General features: G+C 44.2%; 2 pseudogenes; both read right to left on the reverse strand.

The window, feature by feature from the left end:
* The window catches only part of LOC104987788, a 4,021-nt pseudogene extending 2,328 nt beyond the window's left edge, over window positions 1–1,693 (reverse strand).
* A 5,294-nt stretch (window positions 1,694–6,987) lies between these two features.
* On the reverse strand, window positions 6,988–9,666 carry LOC104987789 (annotated as a pseudogene).
* Between the last annotated feature and the right edge of the window lie 3,119 nt (window positions 9,667–12,785).

Here is a 12,785-nt window from a genome sequence, read left to right on the forward strand (position 1 = left end):
AGAGTGCCTTGGACTGCAAGGAGATCCAACCAGTCCATCCTAAAGGAGACCAGTCCTGGATGTTCATTGGAAGGACTGATGCTAAAGCTGAAACTCCAATACTTTGGCCACCTGATGCGAAGAGTTGACTCATTGGAAAAGACCCTGATGCTGGGAGGGACTGGGGGCAGGAGGAGAAGGGGACGACAAAGGATGAGATGGCTGGATGGCATCACCGACTTGATGCACATGAGTTTGAATGAACTCTGGGAGTTGGTGATGGACAGGGAGGCCTGGTGTGCTGTGATTCATGGGATCGCAAAGAGTCGGACATGACTGAGTGACTGAACTAAACTGAACTGAAGTTTATTTCTAGATAGAAAGGCGGGTAGACAAATGAATAATAGTAATTCTGGGTAAGATGTGCTATTATATCTATGACAATACTCATGCTAAAGGGGGCCTGATACATATAAAAAACACAGAACAATAAAATTATGTCTGTGCATTAGGGCATTAAACTATAATGTATCCTTAGAGTAGAGTGTTATGCCCCCTTCCTCATGATGCTTATTTCAAAAACCTGCCACTCTCCTTAACTTTTTGGAACTTTAAGAGAAAATGAGGCATAAGCTCCCTCAGTTTCCAGCATCCAGAAGCTATTTATTTTTGCATGTATTCTCATATCCATATTTCTGGCCTTGCAGAAAGAGATGTCATTTCTTGCATTAAGGCCATTCCCTCTTGACTGACTCTGCCAGCAGTCCCCAACTTTTTTTGCACCAGGGACCCATTTTGTGGAAGACAATTTTCCATTGTCTGAGGGTGGGGGGTGGTTTGGGGAAGATTCGAGTGCATTACTTTTATTTCTATTACTATTATTATTACATCAGATCAGACCTACTGATCTGACCTTACTGCATCTCTGCTCTCTTTCTCCCTCCCAAGTTGCCAACTTTGTCCCCAGTGGTCCCTTCTGCATAGCATTCGATTATGACCAAGCCTGGGGTCCATCTTAGAAATAAAGTCCTCCCTTGACCCTGTGTTGTACTAGCTACTTAGTGCTCAGGTTTGGAACAGCAAGTAGTTTTTTCCATGTGTGTTGTCCACAGTCTAATTGGGAATGACTCTCCTTAACTTCCAAGCCTAGAATTCCTTCTTTGCTTTTTTTTCCTGTTATTTCTACTTTCTGCTCACTTGTTCTTCAAACGCCTGCAGTCTATGTTTGAGTTCATCTTTTCTGATCACGGGCCTGATATTTTATTTTTTAATTAATTAAATTGGAGAATTATTACTTTACAATATTGTGATGGCCTGGTATTTTATCTAACTGGCTGTTCAATTCTATGACTTGTCTCACTTTGCTTCTTCCTAGATCTCTACTGCTTCACTGACCAGCCTTCTCCTGTCATCTGTGGAGTCTTAATTCTCTTCAAGTGCCTTTTCATATTGTTTTCTATGACTGCTTTTTCCTTGGACTCTTCGCATTTCACAGCATCTCCGGGTGATACCTTCTTATCACCTGCTGTCACTTACCACCGTGTTCTTCCTTTCAAAATGTGTTCAAGTTAACTCTTCTCCTCTGAGAGCTGGTTCCATCTACCTGCTTCTTAGGCTTCTCAGCTTGCTCCAAAGTCATTAATTTCCCACCAAAGTCTGCTATTCCTTCTGTGTTGAGGAATGGCAGAATTATAAAAAACTTGGATGTTATCATCTACTCTTATCCTTTCTCACCCTGACACCCCATCAATCAATAAATCCTGCCAATTCTATTTCTTGAGCATCTGTTAGGTCTGTCCTCTCTTCCCACTTATCTTGCCTTAATTCAGGTCTCATCTTCTATTTGGATAAAAGCAATTATATTACTATCTGATGTCTTTGCCTTTGATAAGATCTCTGATTTTATACCCTTTCAGTCTATCCAACACACTGTGGCCAGGGTCACCTTTCCAAAATACAAATCTGATTGAAGACAAAAGCACACGTGAAATATTCTGCAGTGAGCTATGACCTGTGGTGCTCGTCAAGGTATAGAGGAGAGATTCAACTGAGCCATCTGAGCAGCTGCTAGGAAGGGGAGAATAGAGGGTTAATTAAGGATGTCAATTCTAGGCTCCTATTTCTGCCCTCTGCCCTCACCCAGTATTGTGCTGGTAGGTGCTTAACAACTAACTCTCACAAAATAAACAAACCCCTCATTTGTAGAGTGTACTGGGTTCTGTGGTACAAAAACTACCACTAGGGCCAGTTTCAAGCAACCGTCACCTGAGTTTGGAAGACATTTGCAATTGACTATCACAACTTTTGTTCTCTTTCCTCATACTGAGTATTTCTACAGTGGGATCTAGGCTAAAAAAAAACAAAAACAATGAATTCCCTGACCACCTCTGGTCCATTGTAGGGGAACTTTCTGGCAAGCTTCAGCTGGAGTCAACTGAGCAGTGGATGAGCAAAGCCTTGCTGGGGACTGCACTGGACTTCACAGAGAGGCAATGATGGGCAGAAACTGAAACACAAATTGACGAGATGCTTGGGCTCTGTAAGCAGAAGATGCAGTGGAGTGGATGCTGACAACCTCCTGTGCAGCTGTGGAGGCCCACTATGCACAGAAGACCAGGAGGCTCCAGAAAGCACAGCCCTTGCTCTTGGGCTGAGTCACCCTCACACTGCTGCCCTGTGGCCAGCCTGCCTGGAGCCCACCCTCCCAGGTGACATTGCCTCTGCTCCCCAGAACAACACACAGATAACTTTTTTTTTCCCCCATAGCTGTGACCGAATGGATTACTCCTTTCTGCACAAGATTGTATGTCATTGTCAACATCAAAAACTTCCCCCGCTTTGCTCTGGCAGCACCTGCCTTATTGATTGGGTGCCTTCTGAACAACTCACTCACACAAAGCAATTAAACCTGTCTGACTTCAAAAGTAAGGTAAGACAAGCCACGTCGAGTGGTGCAGCACTCACCTAATATGATTATTTCTCTTCTTCCTGGTGATAATAGAATTATGCAAAAGCGGCCTTGACCCAGTAAGGATTTTTCTCTTCAGAATCAAATCTCCACTCCCCCGCCTCAACTCACAGCCCTCCCAGCCCCCTCCTTTCCTGTTCTGCAGCCACTCCCTAGGTACTGAAGTCCTTTGTGTACCAGCCCGCGAATCTAAGCGTTTCCGACCTGTGAAGCAGCACAAACTGATGACAATGTGGCCGGATGCCTGTAGTAGGTAAATGATGAAGCAAAAACATCCATCTCCGGCTATTAATTCATTCTGAAAAGTTTATTGATTGCCTCTCGTGTGACTGCTCAGGTGACTAGATTTCATTTAAGGAGTGAGGCTTTTTCCAGCTATTTCAGAATTCCCCTGTTTGACATTATCCTCAAATTGTCTGGATTCTGGGCAGAGGGAGACCCTGTCCCTGGGCTCTAGTAATAGGAAGGGTAACAGCCGTATGAGCATTTGTATGGCAATGCTGGTTGATATATCATTAAAATAGTTCCCTTAAGGAGCTTCCCTGATGGTCCAGTAGTTAAGATTTTGAGCTTCCTGTGTAAGGGACCACAAGTTTGATCTCTGGTTGGGGAACTAAGATCCTGCATGTACGTAGTGTGATCTAAAAATCAACCCCCCCCAAAGTTCCATGATGGTTGGTAAATAGTCATTGCCTTAAGTCAGGGGTCCCCAACCCCGGGAGACTGGGTCCATGGCCTATTGGGAGCCCAGCCACACAGCAGGAGGTGAGCAGCAGGCAAGTGAGTGAAGCCTCATCTGCCTCTCCCTATCCCTCCCCATCCCTTGCTTCACCTCCTGAGCCCTCCTCCCCTATGCCCAACCCCCACCACCTTCTGTCCCTGTTAAAATTTTGGAAAAATCAACTGAATCAGCTGATGTCCTCATGTGTAGCCTCTCTAGTGACAGCAGATCCAAATACCAAACACAGGAAAAAAATCCCTGTGTAAAATCAACTGACCATTCAGAAGAATTGTTCAACTGTTAGGTGACCTTTCCTGTTCAAAATAATGGAGCAGTCCCTGCTAGGGTAGAAGACAGCCAGATACAGGGGGACTCAGGAGATCCAGGTCCTCTCCTGGATGCAAAGGCACTAGTCTGGTCTAATACCAGCCCTACTCAGTTACCATGGAGAGACCGACAACCTGGCAGGTCCCAGAGGAGATGCAGGGAGTAGAAACAGGAAATATAATTTCCTTGCTTCTGTAATAGATTACCTTAAGTCACATTTTAAGAAAGGTAAAAGAAAGGGCATAGAAAGAGGAATTATATAAGAACTCCAGAAGCAAATAAACAATGTTATGGAATAAACTGTATATGTTCCCTCCCTACAGACAGCATTCAATCTGATAACAGAAGCCACTGAGCCACGATCTCTGCCAGGGAAGCCCTTTATAAGGATGCCAGTGTACACACCAAGAGGGCTTTTTTCTTACCTAACTCCTTCAAAATGTAACTCTTCAAATGTCAGATAGTTTGGGAATTCAAGAATAGTTGATTGGCATCCATCGACCCTGCCCCCATGTCACACTTTCACTCGGGCCCTGCACAGCACTGCTTTTGGCCAGAGTTCATTTGCTTTCCAGCCAAAATCAGCTAGGACTTTTGCTTCTGTCATTAGGGTCGATGGGTGTTCTGGGGAGGCGCTCTCACTGCAGAATAAATACACCCTGCAGAGAAAACGTGCTTTGAGGCATCGCTAGCTGCCTCTCTTTGGAAGTGACTGAGAAGGGGTGGCCTTACGTACATTTTAAATGTTTGGTAGAATTCAATAGTGAAGCCATCTTATCCTGGACTTCTCTTTGTTGGACTATATTTGTTCCCTGTTAGAATTCAAAGGGCATTTCCCACAGAAATTGAGCAAACAATTCTGAAATTTGTTTGAAACCACGAAAGAATGTAAATTGGTGCAGCCACTATTTCATTAGTTGATTGTTATTGGCCTTAAAATTTTTTTTACATGCTTCTCCTCTTTTTGATTAATCAAACTTTTTTTTTCATTTTGCTCTTTTCTTGTTCATTATGCATTCCTTGTATTATTCTCTTAGTATTTATCCAAGAGATTATGATGTGTGTCTCTCACTTAATAAAGTTACTAAAAAGTAGTATTTTCACCACTGTCTTCTATCAATTTCCAGCAAGACACAAATGTTAGTTATCTTAAATTCCATTTATCTCTCTCCCATGTTTATTTTAAATTCCACAAAATGATATTACTATGCAAGGAGATCCAACCAGTCCATCCTAAAGGAGATCAATCCTGGGTATTCATTGGAAGTACTGATGTTGAAGCTAAAACTCCAGTACTTTGGCCACCTGATGTGAAGAGCTGACTCATTGGAAAAGACCCTGATGCTGGGAAAGACTGAGGGCAGGAGGAGAAGGGGATGATAGAGGATGAGATGGTTGGATGGCATCACCGACTCAATGGACATGGGTTTGGGTGGACTCCGGGAGTTGATGATGGACAGGGAGGCCTGGCGTGCTGTGGTTCATGGGGTCCCAAAGAGTCAGACACGACTGAGTGACTGAACTGAACTGAACTGATTGTTTAAAAAAAACAATGTTAACTTGTATTTATCTATATATTTCCTTTTTCTGCTCTTCATTCTTTACTGCATTTCCATTTATGAATCTTTTCTTTTTGTCTAAATAATTCCTTTTAGCATTTCTTTTAAAATATTAGTTTGAAGGTGATAAAATCTTTTACTTTCTGTCTGTCTGGTAATTTTGTATTTGGCATTTATCTATAAATTATCATTCTGGGCATAAAATGATAGGTCAGCTTTCTTATTTTTAGAACTTTAAATGTGCTATTTCCCTGCTTCATTGTTTCGGTAGAAAAGTCGACCTTCAATCCTGTTGTAACTTTTTTGGGTATAATGTGTCTTTAAAAAAAAAAAAAAAACTCCAGATGCCTTTAAAATCTTCTTCTGCTGCTGCTAAGTCACTTCAGTCCTGTCTGACTCTGTGCAACCCCATAGATGGCAGCCCACCAGGCTCCCCCATCCCTGGGATTCTCCAGGCAAGAACATTGGAGTGGATTGCCATTTCCTTCTCCAGTGCATGAAAGTGAAAAGTGAAAGTGAAGTTGCTCCATTGTGCTCTACCCTCAGCGACCCCATGGACTGTAGCCTTCCAGGCTCCTCCATCCATGGGATTTTCCAGGTTTAATTTGAAGATTTTTTACTATGATGTGTACAGGAATTTTTTTCATTAGTCATGGTTGGGGTTCACAGAGACTTAAATGCATGTGTTGATGTCTTCAGTTTAGGATAATTTTCAGTATTTCCTCAAATATTTTTCTCTGTCCCACATGCTCACGCTTTCTCTCTCTCCTATTTTTCTTGGACTTTAAGTACATTTTTGCACCTTATTTCCATGTCTCATATGTCTCCTAAACACATTCATGCATGTTTTTCTTTTCCAGGATTTACTCTGTACTTTTTTCCCCCTACTAACCTGTCTTCCAATTCACTAATTTTACCTTCCTCTCCACTCAAACAGCTGTTAACCCACCTCTGACATTTATAATTTTATTTCTTGTACTTTTAAAATAGTTTTTTGATAGATTATAATTCTCTGGTAAATTTCTCCAGTTTGTTTTCAGGTCTGTGGAGAAGTTTCAACTCTTTTATTAAGCAGCAGGGTGGAGACCCCCAGGGAAGGAAGACAGAGCCTCTTTCTTCTCCACATATCTTTTCCACTGTGATAAACATTCAACCATAAGGCATTTTCCAGCAGAGTCCTGCCTCTCAAAGGATATTTACACAGAAATGAGAGAGCTAAAGGAACCACAGGCAGTAGGGCACTTGTTCTTCAAAAAGCCGTGTGTTCTGACATCTTGCAGACATCAGCTAGACCCCACAGCAAACAAGCACGAGGGCCTGAAACACCCACTGAGAACCACCAGAATCTCTCGCTTTAGCACATTTTTGAGGGTGGGGGTGGTGCATGCAGAATGAGCTACACAAAGCTGGAAACCGTCAGGCTACTTGAGAAGTCACACCACGTTCAGACTGAGAGTTATGATTCCCTTGAAGATGGGCACATAGCTTGGATTTCCTGCCATCAGGCCCTGCTCCAGAGCCTCACTGATGGTTGACTTCATGTCCTGGTAGGTGCCCCCTTGGGTGGCCAGAAGTGGGCCAATGCAGTCATCCTTGGTGTCTGGGTATTTGCTGATCAAAGTTGAAACCTCCAGGCAGAGCACAGAGGGTTTGCTAATTTGATGACTTCTGCAAGGGTGGCAGTAGTGATACTCTGCCCACCTGCACCTTTACCAAATCTGGAGACTTCCGGAACAAGAAGTGGAGCTGTTCCGCCTCCCTGACGGTCTTGTGCTACCTGGTGCTCCAGGATGAGACGTGCTTCTGCGTGGTGGCCAATAGGGACCCCACCCCCACTTGCTGTCACCCTCTTTCTATATGATTTTGAATTTTGGCAACATCATTGAAATATGCTTCCATAGTAACACAGACAATGGCTACAGTTTTGAGCCTAACAGCCACTTCTTTGCCATTGGCTCATCTAGATGTTGCTCCAGATCCCAGAAGACCTCCTCCAGGTAACTGCTGCAGCCTCCTTGCAACAATGGTATCTAAAACCCCATCCATATTTGGTTCACTCTTCCATTTCATTTTTTTAAGTTAATTTATTTTAATTAGAGGATGATTACTTTACAATACTGTGGTTTTTGCCATACATCGACATCAGTCAGCCAAAGATGCACATGGGGCCCCCCCCATCCTGAACCCCCCTCCCACCTCCATCCCCATCCCATCCCTCTGGGTTGTCCCATTGCAATGGCTTTGAGTGTCCTGCTTCATGCATCAAACTTGGACTGGTCTTCTATTTTACACATGGTAGTATGCATTTTTCAATGCTAGAAAGACGGGAATTTATTCATGGCAGCAAAAGAGACACAGATGTAAAGAACAGACTTTTGGACTCTGTGGGAGAAGGTGAGGGTGGGATGATTTGAGAGAATAGCCTCCATTTCATTTTAAAAATACTTTCTCTTTAAACTGACCAGGAGTTCCGTAAACGTCTGGCAGTTGTGACAATTGCTGTCATATCCTGAACATAACATAACCCGTAACAGCGTGGGTGTTGCCAGTATTTCAGATGTTCTATCTACAACTGAGTTTCATCTCTATAAGAGTCAAATTCATAGAGTCAGAAAGTACATTGGTAGATGCCAGGGCCTGGGGCGGTGGGATGGGGAGTCAGTGTTTAATGGGGATAAAGTCTCAGTTCAGGAAGGTGGAAGATTCAGGAAATGGATGATGGTGAGAGCTGCACAACAATATGAATGTACTTTAGTCTCCTGAACTGTACAGTTAAATATGGTTAAAATTGTACGTTTTATATTGTGTGACTTTTACCAAATGCAACATTTTTTTAAAAAGAAAGAATTCATTTACTGAAAACACTAACTAGTTCCTTTATCTTAAAATCTTCACTTATCTGGGTAACAACTTAAAGAATCTGTTGGAAAATCTAGAAGATGATGGCAGGGAGTGTTCCCACGTGGGTCAGCTCTGGGCTCAGTCTCTTTCATGCCATCCTTAGTGTCTGCATCTAGTGATTTCTGCAGCCAGAAAACGGTGTTTGAAGAGGGAGCTGACATGGACATACGCAGCAGTTCAGACACCACATCTGAAGGAAGTATAACCTCTAGGGCGCTGACGTCCATTTCTGGGACCAGCTCCATGTTCCCCACCATCTCTGTGCTTGTGTTGGTGTTCAAGACCCACGTCAAACAGGCTCATCATTTCTTTTGCTTCTAGATCTTCCCACGAGATTTGTATCCAGGTTCTCAGAGCTTGGTGGTTGAGGAGGTTTCTGAAAATCTCATAATGGGGAGGAAAGCACTCAATCGTGGGGTTTTTGGTAGCAATGAGGTCATCCAGGACATGCTTCCATATGACGTCCAGGTGGGAGATGGACCACTCCTTGTTGGATAACCTGCGGTCTGCCTCTGTGCCCTCAATTCTAGCAGCCTTGATTCTGTCCAAGAGCACAAACATGGTTGTTGTTCAGTTATGTCTGACTCTTTGTGACCCTGTGGACTGCAGCACACCAGGCTCCCGTGTTCTTCACTATCTCCCAGAATTTGCTTAAATTCATGTTCATTGAGCTGGTGATGCCATCCAACCATCTCCTCTGTCACCCCCTTCTCCTCCTGCCTTCAATCTTTCCCAGCATCAGGGTCTTTGCCAATGAGTCGGCTCTTTGGAAACATTTCCTCCTTCCAATTCTTGGACCTTCTAGGAAGAACAAAGCTAGTTTGCATTTTTTTTTTTTTGGTTAAATATGCACCAATTTTTCTTTCCTTGCCAGATCCAGACAACAGAGACCAGCAAAATGGGGTCACAGGGACGGTGGCCAGGGACTTCTGTAGCATCATCCACAGCTGCTTGGCCAGCTCAACTGAGATCCCCTGTTTTCTCCTGAAGGAGCTATGGATGAGTGTCATGTCCACGTGGTGGTGCTTGTGCATCAGCTCATCCCAGGGGCACCCCTGTTTCAGGTCCCTCAGGTTCCAGGGGGCCTGCAGGAGCACCCCTTGCTTAATGAAGTCCAGGGACTCCCTCACAATCTGGGGCCCCAAGAAGATATTCTTGAGGTTCTCCACAGCTGTAGTGAGCTGTCTGTGCTGCACGATTGTATCCTCCATCCGTACTTTTTTGTTTGACTGTGCTGCATCTCACTGCAGCACGCAGGGCTTCTCTGGTATGGCACAAGCACTTCTGCATTGCGATGGCTTCTCTTGTGTTGGAGCATGGGCTCTAGAGCATGGGGGCTCAGTAGTTGCTTCACAGCACATGGGATCTTAATTTCCCAATCAAGGCTCAAAGCCGTGTCCCCTGCCCTGGAAGGAGGGTTCTTTAACTGATGGACCACTAAGGAAGTCCCCATCCTTTACTTCCTTGATGCTGTCGACCGATGGTGTGGATGATCCTTCCCTCTCTAGTCCTTGCCGATCTTGGCCAGGGCCCTCGCGATGTCTGTGACTTTATTCAGTGCATTTTGGAGCTGGTTCCAGCCCATGTGGTTCCCCGCATGGTTCGCCGTCCAACTACGACTGGATAGCATCCTCAGTTCACACAAGCCTTTCTCCGGACCTGTCTTCTGTGGTACTGCTCCACTTTGTCCTGCTGCTCCAGGCCCCAAAACACCCCAGCAACCTTTAAAAAAATTTTTTTTTAAATGATAGAATAATTGTTTTACAATGTTGTGACGGTTTCCGTCGTACAGAATAAGTCATGACTGTGTATATATCCCCTCCCTCTTAAGCCTCCCTCCTTTGGGATCATTGTTGCACCAGCCTCCCAGACTGTCTCCTTCCTGGTTAGCAAGCAGGCAGAAACCCCTCCTTCCCTGTGTCAGAACAACATTATCCCTCAGCTCTGCCACTGGTGTCCTGTGGGAAGTGGCATCCAGTTTCTTGAACGTGTCTGTTACAGTTACTTTAAAGTCTGTCTTGCGTAGTATATCTAGATCATCTGTGAGTCGTCTCCATTATCTGTTTCTTTCCTCTTGATTTGAGGCCTTTGAATCTCTCTAATATCATTCCTGGGCTTCCCTGGCGGCTCAGCAATAAAGAATCTGCCTGCAATCTGCCTGCACAGAAGACTCTGGTTCTATCCCCAGGTTGGGAAGATCCTCTGAAGGAGGGCATGGTGACCCACTCCAGTAATCTTGGCTGGAGGATCCCATGGACAGAGGAGCCTGGCAGGCTACAGTCTATAGGGTTTCAAAAGAGTCAGACGTGACTGAAGCATCTTAGCTTCAGTAAATGGTAATTATTTACTTATTTATTGAAGGCAAAAAAAGAAATAAAAGATACTGTGGACAATGCTGCGTCTCAGAAACCTGAAGGCAGCAAGGCTTGTTGGTCTATCTGGAGGCTCATTTATCTTGCTCAAGAAAAGCATCAAACAAGGCAGATATGAGACTGACTCCAGTTATTTTTATTGAATGTTGGATTCTGTACATAAAAAAGTGTAGACACTCTGAATCATGCTAACTTCCAGCAGAGAGAATCTGTTGACTTTTTTACCCAGTGAGTTACTTAGAGTAGGGGTTGGTCCCCTTGATACAGTTTAGGAATGGGAGGCATTAAAGCTGATTTCAGGCTTTGTGAGGACTGGTCTACTTCTAGTCTGAAGTCGAATCCCGAAGGAAAAGCGTTCAAGAATCTCAACTGAGAACACTGGGCCCATCGCCCTCACCCAGCCTTGGATGCCAACTTTACCCCACCAGCACTTTGAAACTGGCCGAAGCTCTGCTTGGCTTTTTAGATTCTTCATTGGCCTTTCCTTTTGTTTGCTGAGCCTCTTATGTTGGAAGTATTAGTAATAAATAATATCCTCAAGCACACACTCATTGTTTCCATTCTCTTTTCTCTAAAACTTAGTCCCTTCAATTTCCACCTGCCTGGATAAACCTCACCTCCATTTTTTTTCCCGTCCACCCCCATGTGTCTGCTGAATGCCCTTAACCTTGAATTCCAACCTGATCTCTTGCTTGGTCTCACTTGGCCAATGCCCTGAGGGAAAAACATCAGAGAATGGTGAACTCACCTCAGTGCTTTTCTTTTCTCTTGGATCTTAGCCTTTGAAGTTCTTACTGACTGTGTGGCTCTATGATTACTTCAAACAGGTACTTTAAAATCTTTTTAAACCAATTTTAAACATTTTTTCTTGGAGTAGGGGTTCATTTGCTATAGTTACTCTCTCATGACTATGAGAAACATATTTAACAGCATCATATTTTATGTAAAAATCAGAATTCTCAATTTCTCTTAAAATTAAAAAAATAAATTCTGGACATCTGGACCCACATTCTTGCATAGAAATAATGGCTACAGGTAAGTAGTCTCTGTCCTCAACTTTTAGGTAAGATGCTCTGCAGTTTTATTATGTGGATCACTCACTGAGCCCTGAGAGTGAAAAAAGAAGTCCGCAGTCAAGATTTGAGTGATGCTAATACCTAATCACGTTGTATAAAAGGCAAGTATATAAAGTTGTATAAAAGGGAGTGTTGAGGATGCGTAGTCAGGAAAGTGAATGGACGATTAAAAGATGGTTGTATCACGCAACTCGAGAGAAGAGAATGTTTCCGAATGGGACAGGGGTTGGGAGGAGCAGCTGTGCTGAATCCCACTCAGGCTGCAAGTTGGACAGTACTTAATACTCTCCTCAACCCAGTGACTTCAAAAGAACTGATGATCTTACGGTCTTTTTAGCAGAATCATGGGAGTTGCAACCAGAGCCTGGGGTGGCTTAAGGAGTGAATCAGAGCAGTGGGAATCAAGCAGTGATGTAGATGATTAGTGAAAAAGCCTGGCCGTGTCAGGAAGGCAAGAGAAAGACTGGCGTCAGGAAGGAAGGCGGCCAAGGAATACATTTCAGTGGTCCTTCTTCGCTGCCTTCTTGATGCATCTGCTGGCCTTTCCCGGGTTTCCTGCAAGATGAAATGTAGCAAAGATATTTTCTTTAAGATGAGAAAGAGGGAAAGCTGATCAACATTTCATATCTCAGGCAAGAAAGTAACTAGGCTTGCTCGGCTCTCCGGAGGCTCCCTGAGGTTGCTGGAGAACAGAGGAAGTGAAGGCAGAGAGAAAAGCCCGCCTCTAGCCACTCACCTGAGCTGAGCCGCCCTGCCCTGTATGAAGTCATCCCCCGCCCCCGCCCTGACAGAGGTAATGATCAGAAGACAGCAGCGAAAAGGCTGCCTGGTTTTGCCTTTTCAAAAACCAGAGGAGGCCTGGGACATTTCCCTCCCCCGCTC

The sequence above is a fragment of the Bison bison genome, unplaced genomic scaffold (assembly GCF_000754665.1).
Source record: "Bison bison bison isolate TAMUID 2011002044 unplaced genomic scaffold, Bison_UMD1.0 scf7180017864105, whole genome shotgun sequence".
Lineage (NCBI taxonomy): Eukaryota > Metazoa > Chordata > Mammalia > Artiodactyla > Bovidae > Bison > Bison bison.